Here is a 22,018-nt window from a genome sequence, read left to right as displayed (position 1 = left end):
TCATGCTAATAAGATTGACTGATTTGTTATTCTACAAATGGAGTGCCTATAATTTAACTTTGACTGACAAATGGTTCCAAATTGTTAAGAACATCAGTATCATACAGGATTTGAACTCTAGTTCTATTGAACATGTCTGAAAAATAATTTTATTCATGATTTTCCTCTTTGGAAAATTTCTTCAAGGATCTTTTAATTGTTTTCCCCAAGTGTCATTAGCTGTGCTTCCAATTTAAAGAAATAATTTCTCTTTCATAATACCTATGTTCATTTATAAAAAAGACTCAAAAACAAACTTGCAAAGGAAAGTTCCACCTAAGGACACTCTAGACCACTTTCCCCTGGAATTTATTACTCTGGAGTTTGAATACAGAGATAAACTGAAGTCAGGTTAGACAGTATGTAGATCCCAGTGGAATTTTCAATCTAGCTCAAGTGTCTTTGAAAATAGAATGAAGTTGTTAATCAGGTTGGTGGACTCTTTCCTTTGTTTTAGGTATTCAGTGATGACCATTTCTTTTTTTTTTTTTTTTTTTTTTTTTTTGCGGTACGCGGGCCTCTCACTGTTGTGGTCTCTCCGGTTGTGGAGCACAGGCTCCGGACGCGCAGGCTCAGTGGGGTCTTCCCGGACCGGGGCACGAACCCGTGTCCCCTGCATCGGCAGGCAGACTCTCAACCACTGCGCCACCAGGGAAGCCCAGTGATGACCATTTCTTGATTTTAGGGTAACCTGTATCCAGTGTTGTTTTCTTACTTTGCTGCCCTCACCCTCTTTTTTTTCGCTTATCACCCTCATCATCACCATCACCATCACTACCACTATCATCATCATCTTTGTCATAATTTGAATTTCGACACTGTGCCAAGTGCTTTACCTCCATTGCTTCTTACCCTCAGACCAGCCCTGCAAGGGGGGTATTATGCTTATTTAACAAGTGATGAAAACAAGATTCAAAGAGATTGATGAACTTGTTCAAGTTTACGCAGTAAGTGGTAAAACCCACACGAGAACTTGGGCCTGAAAGATTTAAAATATCTACTTTGTTCCCCTCCCATTGCGTCCATGTGTCCTACCAGTCTTCCTTGTTCTTGTAGTTTCTACACTATGTTTATTCACTTTTTCCCTAAGGTGATGAGAGGTGGAGGAAAGCTAGCAGTTTCCCTATTTTCAAGATTAAAAATAAACATGAAAATTCAGTAATTAGCAAGTGAGAAATAGTAAGAGTAATTTAAAAGTGGCCTAGGAAATCTGATAGCAAAACTTTTTTGATCTGCAGAATTAAAAGGCTTTGGAATGCAAACAAGAAACCGATAAACATTCATAATATAAAATACAACTTACATGTAATACTGCCAAGAGAAGAAAAGGGTAGTGTCTAGCTTTCTAAAGACCCCTCAAGGTCTATATTAGCCTGTCTTCAGGTTTGTCAACATAAACTAAATGGAAGCAGCTGTCCCCTCTATGTGTTTCCTATACCTCCTATCGCACTTTTTATGTCTCTACGTGTATCTTTAAAAGCCCAATAGAGAGCTCTAAACTCAGAGAGTCAAAGAACATGGGGTGGCAGTGGTGATGAAGGGCAGAAGTTGCAGTGTGACTGAACACCTTTCAGAAAATCACCTGATGTATTTAGAAAATGTTGTTGATGACTTGTTAGTGTGATGTGGCTTTTCACCATCACCCATAATTGGGTTTTGGGGTGTTTTCTCTTTTATGACACAAGCAGATTCTTAGCAGGGTGCTGTGAGTGGGGAATTTTTCTGCAGGTGGTTGGTCTGGTCTGTCTACTAAGGGTGACCATAGCCTTTGGGTGACTGCGTTTATTATAGAAGTGTGTACAATGTCATTTCCTCTAGAGAGGCCAAGGCTGGAGAAGGGTCAGGGATAGCACAGACTCTGAGGACTAAAGTCGACCCCCCTGGGCCAGGCTGGGAGACCTTCAATCTATAGGGTCTCCAGTGCTGCCCTAATGGGACCTGACCTCCCACGAAGTCCTCTGTACCACAGGGCCAGGTGGCCAACCTCTTAGCCATGCCGGCATATGCTCTTCTCCAAGGAAGGAAAAGTGTTTCGTTTTTGCTAAAACCTGATGCTCATTGTAATATATAGCAGGTACCAACTGGGAAGGGAGAAAACCACCTTGTTAAGACAGCATTTCATGATGCCAGCCTCCTACGCTCACTGTGATGGCCATCTTGTTTTTGAGGTAGGGTCTCCCTCCTTCAGACATGAGTGGGTAGTGATACCCGAAGGGCTTCTTGAATTCTGGATTTAGGAAGCCAACCAAGGGGTTAATTGAGAATGACTGAGTCCACACTATGTAATGAAGACCATACACTCTTTACTCACCTTGAGTAGAAGGAGGTGGAGAACAGAGGCTGAAGTAGGGCTTGGGAGCCAGATTGGTTTTGAGTCCTGTGAGGTCACTTTCAGTGATGTTTCTTGGGTTAATTTCACAGTCTTTCTGGTTTTTAGTTATGCAATCTGTGGAATGGGATAATAACATTCATTGTCTATTATAGTTGTGGTTGAATGAGGTAATGTAGGTGGAGTGGTTCGTCTAACTCCTGGCACATCAATACTAGGCACAAATGAGCCAGTGGGGCTGTGATGTAAGTTTCCTGTTTTTCCCCATTGAGACTCGGGACAGTCTGCACCTTTGTCTTCTTTTCTGGTCTGGTTCTGATGACCCTCAGCCTCTGCTGGGTGCTCCTGTGTATCCATGTGCAGCTGTTCTACTGTCTAAGGACGCACCCTGGCTTCAGGAGCCTGCCCCTGACTCTGTGAGCCCTGCTATTGCAATGCCTTCAGTGTTAAGTACCAGTTCTTCATCAATTGGTTTCTAGGAAGCGATTTGTTCTTTCTAATCTGAGTCCTGTATTCTAGGCCTGTCTTCTTTCCTGTTTCACTGAGGCAATGTGAAGAGGATTTCAAACTCCTTTGGTAGAAAAGTTGCTTCCTAATGGATAGGTTTGATTGGGCAAGATTAGAGATGCTTGAATGGACAGTGATGTTACAGCCATTCAAGAGATATTCCTTGTAGATTATTTCATGCTGGGTATGGGGGAAGTCAGTGCTTCTCAAAGTTTGTTGTGCGTACAAATCACTCCGAGGAATCTTGTTAAAATGCAGATTCCGATGTGGTGGGTTTGGGGTGGAGCCTGAGACTGCATCTCCAATGAATTTCCAGGTGATGCTGGTTCACAGACCATACTTTGAGTATCAAGTGGAAGGGCTACATTCATGTGTTGAACACTTGAGTTCAAAGATGGGTAAGAGTAGATACATTATATCTTAGAACAACAGAGCTTTCTATGCTCCTCTGCACTAGTTTTCATTCACTTACTTTTTAAAGCTACATTTGGAGCACCAATAATATACAAAGCTCTGACATTCTTTCTCTGAGTAAATAACATAAAAATATATGGTAAAGACCTGACATGTAAGTGTGTAAGGGTTCAGATAAACGGAGAAAACAGTAAAATTGGATTCCGTGAGTTAATTCGGACAGGCTTCTACAAAGAGGTGTTTTGAGCCCAGTTTGAAAGATATGGCAATTGAAGACTGGAGGATATTGGAAATATGCTGTCAGTGTACTTGTAAGGGGCGGAGGGTGGACTTAACCCCTAGGTTAAGAAAAGTGGGGAGGGGGACTTGTTTAAAGCTGAAAGCAAGAGAGAATTGCAGCTCATTTGTAGTTAACAGAAAAGTCGCCAGCCAAGCTTGCATAGGGCCGTAGGAGAGAGCTTAACAATAAGTATTAGGAAACAAGATCTCTTTAAAATACACCCTCTGTTAGTGGGGCCTGTCAGAGGACCTTCATCCACAGCAGTAGGAAGGCAGTATCCTTACTCTCTGCACTTCTGCCGGGACACTTGAACTTCCAGCTTTGCCTGGTAGGGAGGCGAGGACCTTCAGACCTCTTGGGAAGCATCGATTAGCTCTCTCTGAGGTTTTCTGTGGGCTGCCCAACTTTCATTCACTGGTCCATCCATTCATACATTCAATATTGTTGGATTGAGTGCTCAGTATACTTGAACCTCACGTCAAGGTTGTGCTAAATGCATTGTGCTAATAGCAACAATAACACCTGCATACTAAGAAAGATTGCCTCTAATAGAGACAGATGCCTGCCGAAGGCCTTACATTCCAGGTAAACAATGGTGTTAGGTGATTAGTTTCTGTTTGCCTTTCATTTCCACAAGCAAACTCATTTTTAAGCTGGAGACCCATTCTTTGAGTTGAAGAGTAGCCAGGGTCTTCTTTAAGGCTGTGGAAGTTTCTCTCAAGAGATGTGGAGATTGCAGAGGTTGGGTGGGGTAGAGAGTTACTGTACAATGAGTGACTCCAAAATTATAACGGGATTGTTGAGTCACTGGAGGTGAAGAGGGGATATTTTTGAAAAGAGGGGCTTACTAGCCCTAGATATCTCCTGTTGGAACTGCTACTTCTCTTTGGTGAAATATCTGGGTAATTGAATTAAAATATTCAGTTCTAATCTTGTTGATGAAAAAATACAGATTTCAAGGAGACCATTTATCCTAATCATCATATCCCTTCAGCATTCTCAGCTAGGAAGAAACACTTGAACTTCCCAAAGCTGGAAGTTCTTGGGAAAAACTCCCCTCTCTTGACCTCTCAGCCTGTGGACGTCTCCGTTCCCCTGTCCTTCTCCGTCCCCCTGTCCTTCTCTACCCTGAGCCATGAGAACCCCACCTCTTTGTCTGAGGCTCACTTTGCACTGGAGAGCAGCTGCCTCTTGCAGCCATATCTCTGGGAATTGTGTTGTCTTCCAGGAATTCCCCTGCAGGAAACCATGCAGAGTCTGTGATAGACCCCAAGTGTCTCCTTCAGTGACAGAGTGACCCCAAGCTGCAGCTCGCTGTCCTCTGAGACCTATTTATTACAATTAAAAAACAATTAAAGCAGAGCAGATTAAACAATAGATCAATAACTTTTAAACTCCAGATATGACTTAGTAAAGAAACAGTGTTTGTTTCCTGGACATGCTTTCTTGATGCTGGCTAAGGACCCATCCTTCCACCTTCCCAGGGCCCCAGAGAGGCCCAGAGCATCGTCTAGCATCAGATTTCTTCTCATTTTTGCCATAGCTCACCCTATATCAGAGACCAAGAAAATGTTTCTCAAGGTGAGTTTATCTTACAGATACTGCTCTTTTAAAAGTAGGGTTACCAGGGATTTCCCTGGTGGTCTACTGGTTAGGATTCTGGGCTTTCAGGGCCACGGCCCAGGTTCAATCCCTGGTTGGGGAACTGAGATCCCATAAGCCATGTGGCATGACCAAAAAAAAAAAAAAAAAAAAAAAGGAAAGAAAAGAAAATTAACAAGGCACGTGTGGAATCTAAAATATGACACAAATGAAATTACGAAACAGAAACACACTCACAGACATAGAGAACAGAGTTGTGACTGCTAAGGGGGAGGGTGGGGGTGCGGTGGGATGGACTGGCAGTTTGCGATTAGCCAATGCAAACCATCATATATATGTATAACTGAATCACTTTGCTATACACCAGAAGCTAACACAAATTGTAAATCATCTATACTTCAATAAAATAAGTTTTTAAAAAAGGAGGGTTGCCGGATAAAATACAGAACCCCCAGTTAAATTTGAATTTCTGATGAATAATGGCCCATCTTTTAGTATAAGTATGTTCCAATATGGGACAAAAGAGCAAAACCAAAAATTAATTAATTAATGAATGCCAGTCTGGCGACCTTGCTAGCAGGGCTTATTCTGTTTTCTTGACAGTTCGCTATCTAATATCTTAGGCATCATTTGCCTTGCTGTCGTTCCACTCTGCTACAAAGTGCTGAGTGGCCCACATTTATTTTCAAAACCAAAATGAATTAAATCTAATTTTGCTTTGAGAAATTAATAATGCCACTTGGGACAATTAGCAACCCCTTCTGTGTTGCAAAACCAGGGACAGGTCTCAGGAATCTATGGCAATATGAAAACTGGATTTCATGGAATTGGGTTGCCAAGCTTGGCAGAACAGCTTATCTGGGTTTAATGACCAAGCATGAAGCTTTAACTGTAGTATTCAACCCTGAGGTACTTTAGTGCTATGTTTTTGCACAAGACATAAACAAGTGCCTTGAAAGACATAATTATACAGAGCTACACTGTTGGTTGCATACCAAGTGAAGAGAACAGGGTTGATAACACTGAGAAACTTTACTTGGAAATTTATTTATGGCTACGACATTGTGACCATATAAGTACATAAGAGGGAAACGTTTTTGATCATGGGTAGTTTGAGGTCACTGTTTTTGCAAGGAGAAATATTTAAATCAGATTTAACAATAATTTCCATCAGGCTATTTACAGTTGAGAAAATTAATTAAAATGTCATCTGTTTAATTATTGTTTGTTATCCTTAATTAAAATGTTAACTGAGTACATTTGTATGTGCAGCATATTTAATATGTTGACTTTTTGACGAAGGCAATGACAATGTTATCTACCTTCTACAATCAGATGTTTAGTTGTTCACTTACCTTAAATATTTTGGAAGAGAAGAGATGAATATATTTAAGCAACATGGCAGCATAGATTGAAAGATCATTTTTCTGCCAGGGCTATAGATAGCAGATCTGTAGGAAATCAGCACTTGAATCAGCAGGAAGGAAATCTACCAGAAGTATGCATTTTGGTCTTATATTTGCATGTGAGAAAAAGGGACAAAAATTAATCAGCTGTAAAATGTCCATTCAGAATGACATTTGTAAGTAAAGAAATTGATTATGAGGAGATGCACTTTAAATGTGTTTTTGCCTCACTAAGGAACAGGCTAAGGGATAGTGAGGACCTTTATATTCTTTTATATTGATGTACACTTGACCTTTTCATTTGACCAACATTTGAGACAGTTGTTAAAAACAACATATAGACCTTTGCTGCAAAATTGGTTTGAATCTTCTTTTGACAATGGTTATGATTTCTCTTTTCATACAAACTTATGGTACTGACCTTTGTTCAGTAAATAAACATGCTGGTTGTGTTTTGCAAAGCGAAGAGATCTCATATATCAGCATTAAAACAAAATGGTTCCTTTTCAAATAAGTTATGAAGTGTAATGCTTTCCAAAAACAGCATAAATTAGGCAATAGCATCTACTGTGCACCTTTCAGCAACTCAAGCAACTGGGGAATGAAGGGACAGATGATGGAACAGACATAATTCTCTGTCTTGACAGAGTTTCAAGTTTAATGATTGATTTCTTTTCCCCACCACCCAGAACTTACTCTTTTTTTTTTTCACAATTATAATCAAAGACTTTAATATTCCACTCTCAGTAATTGATAGTAGTAGGCAGAAAATCAACAAGGATACAGAACTGAACTCCACCACCAACCAGCTGGATCTAATTGACGTTTATACAATACTTCACTCAAAAACAATATACACGTCACTCAAAAACAAAATACACATTCTTTCTTTTTGTTTTTATTCCTGTTGGGATTTTTTTAAACATCTTTATTGGAGTACAGTTGCTTTACAATGGTGTGTTAGTTTCTGCTTTATAACAAAGTGAATCGGTTAGTTTTTTCTTGATAAACTCCAAGACGTTAATGCTTAGTAGAATGAGATGAGCTAGTGCTTCTTAGGAAGTAATAATCGTAAGGATAACAAATACATAGCGTTTATTCAGTGTCTACACAGTTCTAAGTGCATTGCTTATGGTATCTCATTTAACCCTCAAAATAACCTCCTAGGTAAATACTATTATTATTTTCATTTTACAGATGAGGGAACTGAGGCACGGTTTTCCCAAGGCTATACAGCTGTATATAAGCTTCATATAAATTGTGGGGCTGGTAGTTGAGACCACACATTCTGGACCCAGAGTCTGTCCTCTTATCCTCCCACTATCCTTATGGTGATTAAAAGGGGTTAGTGCGAGAAATGTCACAATATTTTGAGCAACCACATGTTTAAACCTACTGCACTGAAGGAAGGAAAAAGTACTTGTGCTGACACTTCAGTTCTAAACCTAATGGTTTGTTTATTTATAGACTTTATTAATGATTATGAAAATAGTAAAGAATGATTAAGAGCAAGTCAGGGGAAGCAGAGGCTTGTAGAGTAAGTTTTCTGAGCAGAGTTTACATTTTTTTCATACATAATAAACCTTCTGCCCTTAATGGATATACAGTCAGTCATTTTGTGGAGCTATATGGCATTTGTTAAAATTTGAGCTCTGCCACTTACTAGCTGAATGATCCTGGACAAATTACTTAACTTCTAGAAGCTTTAACATCTTCTCTTACAGAAGGCAGATAATAATTCTGCCCTCAGCGGATCATTGTGAAGATGAAAGACGAGGCACATAGCACAACGTTGGGCTCATCCTGGAGAACCACTAAGTGTGAGCTATGGCGGCTTCAGATTAAATAAGCAAATCATTATGTTGAGAAGTATCAGATTGGACCCTAGTTAATACCTATTAGGATGTTTCTGAAGAAATTTAGGGAGAATATATGTAGATATGTTGTTTAATGGGTTAAAGAGAATCTGCTGTCACAATTTCGATGCTTTGCCTGTTACTAGTAGTTAATATTTAATAAAAATATAAACAGAACTTCTCCACCTGTTACACTTCTAGAGGATATCCACTGAGAACTGGTTCATTTAGCTGTTTTCATTCCCTTTCAAGAGGCTTATCTTATTAGAACTGTGGGAAAGAAACAAAATTAAAGGGGAAGATGCAAAACAGAGCAAACAGAGAATGGCTTCAAGAAGACAGGCTTGACCTTGAAGGCGGATTTGCAAGCGGGGAGGGGGGATGATTTGGGCTATTCCTTCCACTTCATTCCTGTCTGGGGCTTCCCAGAGTGGCTGGGCAATTACTGGGTGGGTCTGTCTTGATGGAGTGGTAGGGAAGATGCTTGGGCACCTCTGTATTATAAATAGTGTCTTTCAAACTTAAAAAAAATCTATGACTTACACTAAGAAATCCATCTTACATTTCTGTCTAAAATGTTATGTATAAGCACCACAAGAATTTTTATCTGTTTTAGTCATTGGTGTATCTGTCTAGAAAAGCACTTGGTGCATTGTAGGTGCTCAGTTAATAGCTGTTGAACGTCTGTCTCTATCTATCTATCTATCTATCTATCTATCTATCTATCTATCTATCTGTCTATCTACCTATCTATCATCTACCTATGAAAAAAGTTTCATGAAACATTTTTACCGTTACTATTTGCTTGTAATGCATTCTGAAATTTTCTATTCCATTCCTAAAAAGAAAAAAATTGCAGTCAAGACCTATTAGTTAATTTCAGTGCATTCACTGGGGAGAGAGCCTTAATAGGTCGTTCTTTCCAGTGCTTTGGGTTATGATCTGCAATTTGAAAAACACTGCTTGTCACTGGGAGCAATTGGCTTTATGTGTAAATAGGCTTGTGTCACTGAGACTTATCTTTCTTGCTGTCCTAGTGCCTTCATTTAGCTTGTGTGTTTCCCTAGTCCCTGCACTAGCTTGCCGCGGGCTGGTAGAATAAGCCGAGTAGTATTGAGGATTCTGGCCCAGCTACTGGGAAGTTCTGAAAGTATTTGCTGCACTCTAATGGGTCTTGTCTTTGTGAAGCTCATAAAAACATAATTTTTAACTGTGGGTAGTGCTGTTGCCTAGCCAGGGTCAACGCCTGATTTGAATGGTTTGGACGCCTCTCTCCATAAAGGCAGAAGATTGGAAGGAGTGACCCATTAAGTTTCCCTTCATAATGAGCAGACTTTTAGTCCCTGAAGATATTTAAGTGAAAATTAATTACTGGGAGGATTTCGACACTTTTAAAGTCTTTTTATTTTTGTTTCTCATTTCTTTCTGAGTTATTTGTGCTTACGTTTTATACTTCCTGTAGTTATGAAGAAGGTGGGAGATGAGGTAAAGGAATTGAGGCAATTAAGCCTTTTGATTGGAGGGAGAATTGCAAAAGGCTTTCCTTTCCTGAGAAAATATGTGGGAGTAAAAAGGATTATGGGGCTTCCCTGGTGGCGCAGTGGTTGCGAGTCCGCCTGCCGATGCAGGGGACACGGATTCGTGCCCCGGTCCGGGAAGATCCCACATGCCGCGGGGCGGCTGGGCCCGTGAGCCATGGCCGCCGAGCCTGCGCGTCCGGAGCCTGTGCTCCGCAACGAGAGAGGCCACAAAGGTGAGAGGCCCGCGTACCCCACCCCCACAAAAAAAAAAAAAAAAGGATTATGTACCCAAATGTAACGTTCATTGTGAGGGAGCACTGGAGATCCTGTTTCTGTTCGTTATCTAAGCTCCACCCCTTTCTGGATGATGTAACTGGAAAAGCAATATTCTGGCTTAAGGTTTAAGTATAATCGAGTGAACTACCTAGAAGAGCTAATCAAATATTAATTCCAGTATCCAGTCTTGGTCTGAGTGCCATAGCCTAGCTAGGGTAACAACCATCTCATGAGCAAAGACTTGGATCTGGACACCCCCTGCAATTGCGTGCGTGGGATGGGCACTGGGGAGGGGGCAACAGGGTTACAGAACGAGACTGACAGACTGAGGATTGTGTCCAGAGAGCTGATGAAATCGTGGATGGTAGCAGCCTAGTACAGTCATTGGCATCTTGTAGGTGTAACAAGGTCAAATGAGCATGTGTTGATTGTCGTAGAAGCTCAGTGACGGCCAACATCAAAACAGGTGATATTTGAAATTCCAAGGAGCAGACAAAATAATATTGGGCTAACGATTCCATGAGCGTACAGATAGTCACAGATTCTGAGGCAGGACTGCAAGAATAATTTAGGGTCCTGGCTCTAGAGGATCGTGGCATCATGAGACCAATTATAAAAGTATAAGACACAGCTTGGATTATCAACATTGAATGGTGAGTGGGGACTTTGTTCCCAGTTCAAGGCACATGCCTGGTTTTCAAAACTGGATCACCAGGATGTGGTTTAATGACAAATAGTGGGAGTAACAGGAAATTGATTATGAGAACATTAGGCTAGTATCCCTCCTTGCCAAATCAAGATCAGTCCTTGAACATGTACACACTACCAAACGTAAGGTAGATAGCTAGTGGGAAGCAGCCGCATAGCACAGGGAGATCAGCTCGGTGCTGTGTGACCGCCTAGAGGGGTGGGATAGGGAGGGTGGGAGGGAGGGAGACGCAAGATGGAAGAGATATGGGAACATATGTATATGTATAACTGATTCACTTTGTTATAAAGCAGAAACTAACGTACCATTGTAAAGCAATTATACGCCAATAAAGATGTAAAACAAAACAAAACAAACCGTCCTTGGTGCACTGTATATACTCAATAAATATATTATTATATAACTCAGAAAAAAAAAAAAGATCAGTCCTTGAGAGACAAAGTTGGAGGTGTGTCTAAAGCTGGGTGGAATTCAGGGGTCTCAGGTTGTCCGAAAAGGAAGGTGGAGAGATAGAAACCAGGCAGGGTCTGGCGCTTGAGCCAAGGGAATTTTAATACAGTAACAATGCCAGAATAAGAAAGGCAGGCCACTTGGATGTCTGAATAATCATCAGAGAATCACAGAGACTGACAGTCACAGGGTATATGAAATATCTTTTAAAACAGTTGCTTTGTAGTACAGAAGTATTACTTTTGCCTTTTAGAGACAAATGGGACAAATTGAGCAAATAGAGCAGTGATTCTTAGCTAGGGGTGACTTGCTCTCCCAGAGATATTTTTTGGTTGTTACAACTTGGGGAAAGGGTTTGCTATTGGCATCTAGTGAGTAGAGGCCAGGGATGCTGCTAAACCTACCATGCACAGGACAGCCCTTCACAGCAAAGAATTATCTGGTCCAAAATGTCATTAGTGCAGACTGAGGAAACTGGAAATAGAGTAAGATTACTACTATACTGTCTTGATTGAATACTGAATTTGTATGAGCAACGAAATGTATTTCGGTGTGTACATAAATTAGTTCTACCTTTGTTGTTGGCAAACTGTGACTCTACCAGAGAGGAAGTATGTATAAAGGAAGTATACTAGGAGCATTTTGCCCTCAAGATTCAAGCAGAGTGGGGGCAGCCACTGGAGCATCTGGACGTTTCTCTGTGGACCTGGGAGGGAACCTGCTCTAACAGCGCGAGTGGCCAGCTGTCCCAGTTGTGGGCTGGCGTCTATGGGATCTTGTGTAGTGTGTTTATAAAGGTCACTTGACTTTGCCAGCCACTTTAAGGTCTGCCCTCTTTCTTACTTCTGATGGAAGGAGCCTAAAGTTAAGGACTTGTGTCTTTTTTTCCACGAACTTCTGCCCAGTGCCTCAGTCTTGATCTACTCTGACACAGGCTTTCCACGAGCTACAGAGATTCAGTGTGTAGATGAGGCAAGATAATAGTGTTGAAGCACTTGCAGTGGGGAGCGCTGAGGAGGGGTTGATAATTATCTCAAGACGGTCTGGTACATTTAAAACAAGCAACGGATTCCAAAGCTGAAACTTAAATTCATTATTCTGCAGTGAGTAAATATTGCTTGAAGAATATATGCCAGGATTACTTCTCAACCTGTAAGTCTATTTAGACTTGATTATCAGGCAGTTTGCTCATACTGTGTCCTTTCTGATATTCAAGATGGTACCATGTTGATGTGACTATTGTGAGTTACAGTGAATGGTAGAGTTTGCCTCAAGGCCTGATGTACTCAGGTTATACTTTGTAATCTTTCTCGTGGGGAAGGAGGAAAATGAGCCCCTCAATAGGTCTGTGAGACAGACTAGGCATCCAAACTGCAGTGTTCAGTCCATGGGAGAGGTTTCTAGATAACGCACCATCAAGTTATTTTCCCATTGTCCACCAAATCTGGGCTGATGGGCTGGAAGTCAGCACAGCAAAGCTGTTAAGAGTTTATGGAGCTTGAAGTCAGAGAAACCTAGATTGTGGGGTCCCAGCTCTGCCACTTAAGATCTCTAAGACCTTGGGCAGGTTGCTTAACATCTCTGTGCCTCAGTTTCCTTATCTGTGAAATGGGAAAAGTTGTTGTGAGGATTAAATAATACACGTGGCTCATTTGACAAAGTGCCTATGTCAGTAAGGACAAAATAAATGTTGTTTTTGTTATCAACATATATGTTGATATATGTAACAACATATATGTTGTTAACAACATATATGTTACTGCTACTTGCACTGAACCGTCCATATTCTCCATTCCGATTTTCTCATTGTTAGAGAGAGTGAGCTGAGAGTTGGGTTTCAGGTAGGTAGGGCTTTTGGACCCTCTGCAATGCTTTCCCCACTAAAGACAGATGTTTTGCCTTTTTTCCTTTGGGTTTCTCCTTCAAATTGCCTTGGTTGCGTGTGGATGTGTGTGATACAAATAAAATTTAAGAATCTGTAGTGAGGTAGTTCAAATTCCAAGAGACAAAGACTTTATTCACCCAAACATTAGTTATTATGAAATGGAAATGTTGTGACTTCTATCAGAATTGTACTTAAACATTAAGTCACTCAAATCCTGGCCCTGGGAACAGTCAGATGATTGGGGATCTTCAGTATGTTTATAAGAACAAAAAGTCATGAAAAATATCTGCCAGTCTGAGCCCCATCCTGAAAGGCTGGAGCAGAGGTTTCCAACCTTGGGCGCATGTCAGGACCACCTGGAGGGCTTGTGAAAACACAGGTTTCAGGCTCCCTGCAGGGAACATAAAGGTTCTGCAGGTTGCTTACTTATTTGATGCTCTACTAGATCCAGTGAGTAGGAAAAGCAGTGGACCCTCTGCCCCCACTGCTTCTGCATCGGGTGGTTCAACCAACCACAGTTCAATTCATTTGGTTGAATCCGCAGATGCAGAACCCAGGAATATGGAGGGCTGACTGTACTATGCCATTTATATAAGGAACTTGAGCATCTGCGGATTCTGGTATCCACAGAGGTCCTGGAACAAATTCCCCACGGATACTGAGGGATGACTCTGGGTATATGGGACTCATTGTATTAAAAACAAACAAACAAATAAAAAACAAAGAGAAAAATGTATCAAAAGGAGAATGGATGTGAGGTTGGGGGGGTGGGGTGGAATTAGATTACATGGTTTATTTGCTTGGAAAAGGTAAATCGAAGACGAGCTTTGCAGTTGTGGACTGAGGGTATCACAAAGGTTCAAATTAAGGGTGGTGGTACCTCTTCTGTGCTACTTGTTTCTGGCACACTTTGTGGAGAGGAGACTGGAGGTGCTGCTTAGACTTCTGACTGAGATTGGCCACCAGTTGGAGCAAGAAAAAGAGGAAATATGAAAATAATCTGAGTTGTACCAAATAGGTTGCTGTAATCTTGTCAAGTTGTTAAAAATTAGGATCTCCTTTTTGAAAAAGAAATGAGCTTGAGCAATTAGTGCAAACTCTAATCTGTAACTTGCCTATGGGCTTACAATCTGGCAAAAATATTTTCATTTCTTTCCTTTTTAGCAAAGAACTGTAAACAGGGAATCTTTCCACTAGGCAGAAATCAGCTATTTAAGTTTTTACCCAGAAAGTTTGTTTCATTTTGAATCACAAAAAGAAACTCACCTGTGTTCAAGACCTACAATTCTATTAGTATCTTTTTTTTGAATATAAAACTATTTATTGACCACTGTTCACCACTATTTACCATAAAGTAAACAATATACAGTTGAATAACATTCTGATTACTACAAAGTTATGGTTTTTCCTGACTTCTGCTGAACCAGTAACCCAAAATACGGAGAAGATTGAGCCTACGTGTAAGGAATGGGTTGGGGTAAAGTTTGAAAAAACATGCAGGTCAAGTTTAGATTAGAAAAGTTTGTTCACTCATTTATTCCTGCAGATCCTAAATTGCCAACGTCTCTAACCATCTGATTAGGTTTCCATTAACAAGTCTGAGACATTCCATGTATCACAGTCTTTCAGTAAATACAGCACAGGGATTTCAACTTCTTATAAAGGAATGGTTTTCCAAAAGGAAGCTTTAAATGTCCATTTAACTAAGTCTTGCTTGGCTAATTAAAACATACCAGAATTTTTCTCGTTTTTTCATTTGGGTGTCATTTATTGACAGTGATAACATTTTCCTTTCAGGGGTTTTGCATATAAAACTGCATTTATATGACGGTAGATATGGATGCAAATTCTGATAGGGCTGCTTTAAAAAATTATCCAATTTGAGGCTTCCCTGATGGCACAGTGGTTGAGAGTCCGCCTGCCGATGTAGGCGACACGGGTTCGTGCCCCGGTCTGGGAAGATACCACATGCCGCACAGCGGCTGGGCCCGTGAGCCATGGCCGCTGAGCCTGCGCGTCCGGAGCCTGTGCTCCACAACGGGAGAGGCCACAACAGTGAGAGGCCCACGGACCGAAAAAAAAAAAAAAATCCAATTTAAATTACTTACATTAATTTGCCTAATTAATTACAAAATTATTTAATTTGAAAGGTTAAGACTTAAATTTTCAATTTAAGTTGAACGTGATTTCTTATATTGCTTAAAATGATAGAATCCCAGAAACATGGGCTTATCCATGGCTGTGAAAGGCTGTTTTTGTTTTGGTAAATGTATTTAAACAATAACCAAAAATCCCCCAAACCATTTACATATGTATTTTATGTATACACATACAAAAAAACCCAGAAAGGTCCTTAGACATATATGAGTTAAATGCAAATTCTGAATTCTGATTGAGTAATGACTATGGAGATTTTCCCCAACATTTAGAAAAGCTGTTCTCTAATGCAGAGGAAATAATATACCGTGGTATCAAATGTTCTTTTCTGCTAAAGGAAGCAACTACAGAAAGCTTTTATTTGTTCAAAGTAACCAGTGGTACAGATGCAAAAAAAAACCAAAGCCCCCCCCCCCCAAAAACCCCAAAACCCAACAACTTCCCCAATACTACTTCAAAACGAACATATCAAATTTGATTTTCATTAGAATGTAGTTATTTCTTCACACTAATAAATCAAAAAACCAAGACCTAGATTTTATATATATATATATATATATATATATATATATATATATAAATGTATATAAAAAGCAATGCAGACAATTATTGAGCTTCATCTTCTGGACAAGAATGCCAAGTTAGTCTCTCTTCATAAAAAGCAATTACAATTTGAGGACACTTCATATTTGCCTCCTTTGCCATCACCAAGTCCGCCTCATCTGAATCTTTCCATTTCCTGAGAAACATGAATTCTCCACTGCTGTCTGTGGCACCAGTTATCGCTCTGGGTCGAGACCTCTGGCTAAACCTCTTAGTTTATCAGCAGCATCTCTTTTCTTCTTTGATTTGCTATCATCAGATTCACTGTCAGATAAAGATTTTCTTTTTGTTCCATCTTTTTCTTTACCAGCGTTTTGAGAATTAAGAAATGCTTCAGTCAACCCTGGACAATCTCAATTTTCTTTGGGTTCCCGAGTATTGTCTGCATCTGTAAATCCCTTCCACTTCAGGAAACACTCCACCTTCCCATTCACTACACGTCGGTCCAGTACTTTTTCTACCACAAATTCTTCAGGTTTTGCCTCTTCGACTTTTTTACTCTTTGCATTCTGTTTCTTTCCCGTTTTTTTGCAATGTAGTTTTATTGGAGGCCATTTTTAATTGCAGACTTGAAGAGCTGTTATTATTCACTGCCTCTGAGCTGCTCTGGGTCCCAGGTCTGTGGTGTCCCAGGCCCTGCGCGCCTCCAGCCACATCAAGGTGGACGGGGCTGGGCTAGTATTTTTTTTTTAATAACAAAGCAAATTAAATTTTTGGAATGGTACCCAGATGAACCCCACGATGGTGAAACAATGGGGGAACTTCAAGTTTCACATTTTAAATAGAAAATCAGCAGCTGATTGTTACAGCTAAATAAGAGACCACCTATGTAAATTTAACAAAAACAGAAGGAGAAAGTTTAATAGGTTAAGAATGAGCACTTCATTTTTCATTTGACTTACTTGATAAAATATGTTAACATATATGAGGAGCCAGCTGCTCTCGCCAAACATAAGTAGCAGTTGACTGGTTTACACAATATGCCAGGTGTGTGTCAGATCCTGCAGTTACAGAATTGAATATGACACAGCTTCTGCCTGTAATGGTCCCTAATGCAGAAAGGAGGAGAGAACATGAGCAGGTAATGCCTGTTTAATGTGGGAAATAGGACGTAGGGACAGCTATAGAGTGTCCACGTGGTATTATGCATGTACAGCTACATATCATGCAGTGCCTGATCATGGGATTGTGCTGGAGACGTGGCATGTGTGGTGTGTGTGTAAACTTCAGCTCCCACAGCGGTCCTATTTTTATCCCCACTTTTCACATGAGGGAAACGAGGTTTCGCAAGATTAAGTTGTTTAAGATCAGGCAGCTAGTTTTTGTTTTCAGAACTGAGATTTGAACTTGGACGTCTGAATGACTTTGAAACCTCTTTGCATTGGAATGCTGTGACTTTTACCCTCTGATCTAATTCTTGTATACCGTCTGTCAAACTGGTATGCAATTGTTAATTTTTCCAGGTACATCTGGAAACCTCCTTAGATTGCGAATATTTTAGAAATTGCTTATATGTGATGGAGAATTTTCTCAGGAGTGAAATATTAAAAAGGAGAACTAGAACTCATAGCCTTCTCAACTGGAGCTTTACTGCGTAGTACACATTTATCTGGAGGAAGAAATGTGAATGTCCATTACATTCTCAATTGCAGATGCATCCTCCACGTTAAATGAATGATAAATTTGCTCTTTGTAGAAACGTCCATGCTTGTGTATGTACATGTTTATAGAGATGGTGAGTTGAGTCTTAGGAGTACAAAGCAGAGGCTGACACATTTTTCCACAGTCCTGGGTAAGTTTTGTAGCTGATCTCAGGTCCTAGGATTTGAAAGACTTGAATCAAAAATATATCCCTTTAGTGGAAAGAGAGAAGGCTCTGGTCTGCCACAACCTACAAAGTTTATGTTTTAAATATCTTCACATTTTATGTTATAAACGTTCTGCTGGGTTGTGCTTTGTAACACACAGTTGAATGCTGCTATCATGGATGTTAGCTTCCTTCCTGTAGGTAGAATGAATACGACATAATCCATTCTGCCATAACACAAACTATTTGAAGTGATGCTTCTGGCTGTTAAGGGTAAATCATATCTGTGGAACGAAGTAAGAGTTGGGCTGTTTGCAGTATATTGGATTTGCCCATTTCACAGCTGCATTCATTAAATACAAATTTGATGAAAGCTGTTCATATTAAATTTGATAACCCCAATTCTAGCAAGTTATACAAATGATAAAGCTCCTTTGAAAATTCTATGACATTTGTGTTATTTTTGTCTTTTAATAACTAAGTCATTTTAAAAGTAGGTCCCCTGACTTAACCATATATTGGTGGAAGCACTTCATAATTTATGACTCTTACTGAATTAATTTAGAATTCAGTGCTCTTATCTGATTCTGTCTTTATACTTTGACATTGAAGAAGCTAAGGTTAGTGAATAATCTTAGTTTTTCAATGGAATTCACCGAACTTTTGAGGAATTCCTGTGATGTGCACAGCACTGTGCAAGATGTAGTTAGTTTGAATAGGAGAAAGAACTAATCCTCACTCTCTAGAAGTTACTGTCTACCGAGATAAGGGTTCAGTGTTGGGTATTTCCCCTGTTATTTGTCAGAGAGGGGCAACCTCCTTGGAGCTAGCCAGGTGGGAAAAATGGCCTATCTTATCCTATTTAAATTCTCCTTGGGAATAAGAACAACAATTCTAGATGAATGTAAAAGAGTCTCTTTGCCTAATACTTCCTAACAGTCTTATACTTGGTTCATTTTTTGAAAAATAAATTACCTATTCATTCTTTATCTCCCAAATCTGACTTTCAAAGTGGATAATTCTCATCTATTCCCTCAGACCAGTCCCATCCAAAGCTGCAGAACAAAGTCACTTCTGGAAGGAAGAGTGGGGAAAGCTCAGTTGGAATTAGTAAAAAGCCTTCATTATGAATATTTTAAAAAAATATTTATTTAATTTATTTGGTTGTGCTGGGTCTTAGTTGTGGCAGGCAGGCACCTAGTTGCAGCTTGCTGGCTCCTTAGTTGTGGCAGGTGAACTCTTAGTTGTGACATGTAGGATCTTGTTCCCTGACCAGGGATCAAACATGGGCCCCCTGCATTGGGAGTGTGGAGTCTTAACCACTGTGCCACCAGGGAAGTCCCGAATATTTTTTTATTGTGGGCAGGAATGGTTTTTTAAAAAAAATTGGAGTATAGTTGCTTTACAATGTTGTGTTAGTTTCTGCTGTACAGTGAAGTGAATCTGCTATATGTATACATATATCCCCTCTTTTTTGGATTTCCTTTCCATTTAGGTCACCACAGAGCACTGAGTAGAGAGTTCCCTGTGCTATACAGCAGGTTCTCATTAGTTATCTATTTTATACATAGTGGTGTATATATGTCAATCCCAATCTCCCAATTCATCCCACCCCCTCCTTCCCCCCATGGTGTCCATATGTTTGCTCTCTACGCATGAGTCTCTATTTCTGCTCTGAAAATAGGTTCATTTGTACCATTTTTCTAGATTCCACATATATGCGTTAATATACGATATTTGTTTTTCTCTTTCTGACTTGCTTCACTCTGTATCACAGTCTCTAGGTCCATCCACATCTCTACAAATGACCCAGTTTCATTCCTTTTTTACAGCTGAGTAATATTCCATTGTATATATGTACCACATCTTCTTTATCCATTCATCTGTCAGTGGACATTCAGGTTGCTTCTGTGTTCTGGCTACTGTAAATAGTGCTGCAATGAACATTGGGGTGCAGGTGTCTTTCTGAATTATGATTTTCTCAGGTTATATGCCCAGTAGTGGGATTGCTCGGTCACATGGTAGTTCTCCTTTTAGTTTTTAAAGGAACCTCCATACTGTTCTCCATAATGACTGTATCAATTTACATTTCCACCAACAGTGCAAGAGGGTCCCCTTTTCTCCACACCCTATCCAGCTTTTATTGTTTGTAGATTTTGTGATGATGGCCATTCTGACCGGTGTGAGGTGATACCTCATTGTAGTTTTGATTTGCATTTCTCTAATAATTAGTGATGTTGAGCAGCTTTTCATGAGCCTGTTGGCCATCTGTGTGACTTCTTTGGAGAAATGTCTAGTTAGATCTTCTGCCCATTTTTGGATTGAGTTGTTTGTTTTTTTGATATTGAGCTCATGAGCTATTTGTATATTTTGGAGATGAATCGCTTATCAGTTGCTTCATTTGCAAATATTTTTTCCCATTCTGAGGGTTGTCTTTTTTTTTTTTTTTTTTTTTGCGGTACGCGGGCCTCTCACTGTTGTGGCCTCTCCCGTTGGCGGAGCACAGGCTCCAGATGCGCAGGCTCAGCGGCCATGGCTCACGGGCATAGCCGCTCTGCGGCATGTGGGATCTTCCCAGACCGGGGCACGAACCCGTGTCCCCTGCATCGGCAGGCGGACTCTCAACCACTGCGCCACCAGGGAAGCCCGAGGGTTGTCTTTTTTGTCTTGTTTATTATTATGAATATTTTAAATTTAGTTTTGTTATTTTCAAACATCTGTAATAGCTCAAACAATGCCTAAAAGGAATTGCTTGGAATTTTTTCAGTTAGAGATTTCTGTGGACCTGCTTTGATGAACAGCTAAAAAATTGATTTATAATTAGTTTTACATAATGTTCACATTTATTTATATGGAAATGGGCATGCTTAGATTTTTCAAAATAGTTTTTCTCTTTTAAATCGGTTAAATACTGTTTTCTAAAAATGGTTCCAACATATTAATTTACTGAGTAAACTTCTCCATTAAAGAACGGATGACAAATACATAAACCCCAACACAACCAAGCATCTTCTTAATCTGAATCGGTGATTTTCTTTAATACAACAGGTAAGTACCACTGATGAGTTAAATGTAAAAATCCCCTTGCCTATTAAATTTTAATCACATTATATTTCTTCACTGGTCATACATTTAGTATTAAAAAAAAATTTTTTTTCCTGAAGTTTGTAAGAAATGTTAGCCTGTTACAAGGTCTTTGTGAAAGTTCAGACCTCTGTGTAACAGACCCAGAGGAAAGCTAGCTGAAATTTGGATAGACTCTTCAATTAGCTGAAATATTTTATATATCTAGAAGATTTATATCTTGCCTGCATTTTTTTTAACCTATTGTATGATTCCATTTATGTAAAATACAAACACAGGCTCAAGAAATCTCTGTTGTGAGGCTTTGCACATGATGCTTCGCCTCCCTGGGAAACTGTCCCCACCCCAGCCTGCTGCCCTGCTCTTCCCTGTCTACTCATCCTGCCATTCTTTTGCCTGCATTTTATAGTTAAGAGCTTAAAGTTGTTTCTTTTTTTTCCCCATAGGTAATAAAATGCTGATCAGTTAACAGACCAGGAAATGTCATGAGCGTTGCTCTGACAGTTATAAAGTTTCAAAATATTATGGTAACAAGCTGAATAATATTGCATTTTATTTTTTATTTTTTCTTCTTAAAATTGTTTTGACTTTTTTTATAATGTGAATTCTATTTCAGCTCCATTTACCTTTGATAGCAAATGTTTTACTTTATTCTTGAAATAATCCCACTTGGTTCTCACACTTCGTTCATTGAATCACAGCAGGGTTTTTTTTTTGTTTGTTTTGTTTTTCTTTTTTTCTGTACGCGGGCCTCTCGCTGTTGTGGCCTCTCCCGTTGCGGAGTACAGGCTCCGGACGCGCAGGCTCAGCGGCCATGGCTCACGGGCCCAGCTGCTCCGCGGTATGTGGGATCCTCCCGGACCGGGGCACGAACCCGTGACCCCTGCATCGGCAGGCGGACTCTCAACCACTGTGCCACCAGGGGAGCCCCACAGCAGGTTTTAAGGCTAAATCAGGCCCATTGGAATTTATGTAGTGGTAGTTTGTCAAGTTGAGGTGGTATTTCATGGAGGTGAGATCTGTAGCAAGATGTGATTGTTTTAAATTGGTCTTTGAAGTGTTGAACAACTTTATCTATTGCAAAATTGTAGATA

The 22,018-nt window shown here is 40.0% G+C and overlaps 1 protein-coding gene and 1 pseudogene across 5 annotated transcripts in view; one reads left to right on the top strand and one right to left on the bottom strand.

Annotated features, from left to right (window-relative positions):
- GRM8 (glutamate metabotropic receptor 8) overlaps positions 1-22,018 on the top strand; it is a gene marked incomplete at both ends in the record, with an annotated part of 749,142 nt that overhangs the window by 72,824 nt on the left and 654,300 nt on the right. The window lies entirely within an intron of this gene.
- On the bottom strand, positions 16,037-16,588 carry LOC309966355 (chromobox protein homolog 3-like; annotated as a pseudogene). The gene has a single exon. The product of its transcript is annotated as a chromobox protein homolog 3-like (transcript).

Source organism: Leucopleurus acutus (assembly GCF_964270905.1).
Source record: "Leucopleurus acutus genome assembly, chromosome: 9".
Lineage (NCBI taxonomy): Eukaryota > Metazoa > Chordata > Mammalia > Artiodactyla > Delphinidae > Leucopleurus > Leucopleurus acutus.
The sequence above is the reverse complement of the archived record's forward strand: the minus strand, read 5'-3'. Positions and strand labels throughout refer to the sequence as shown.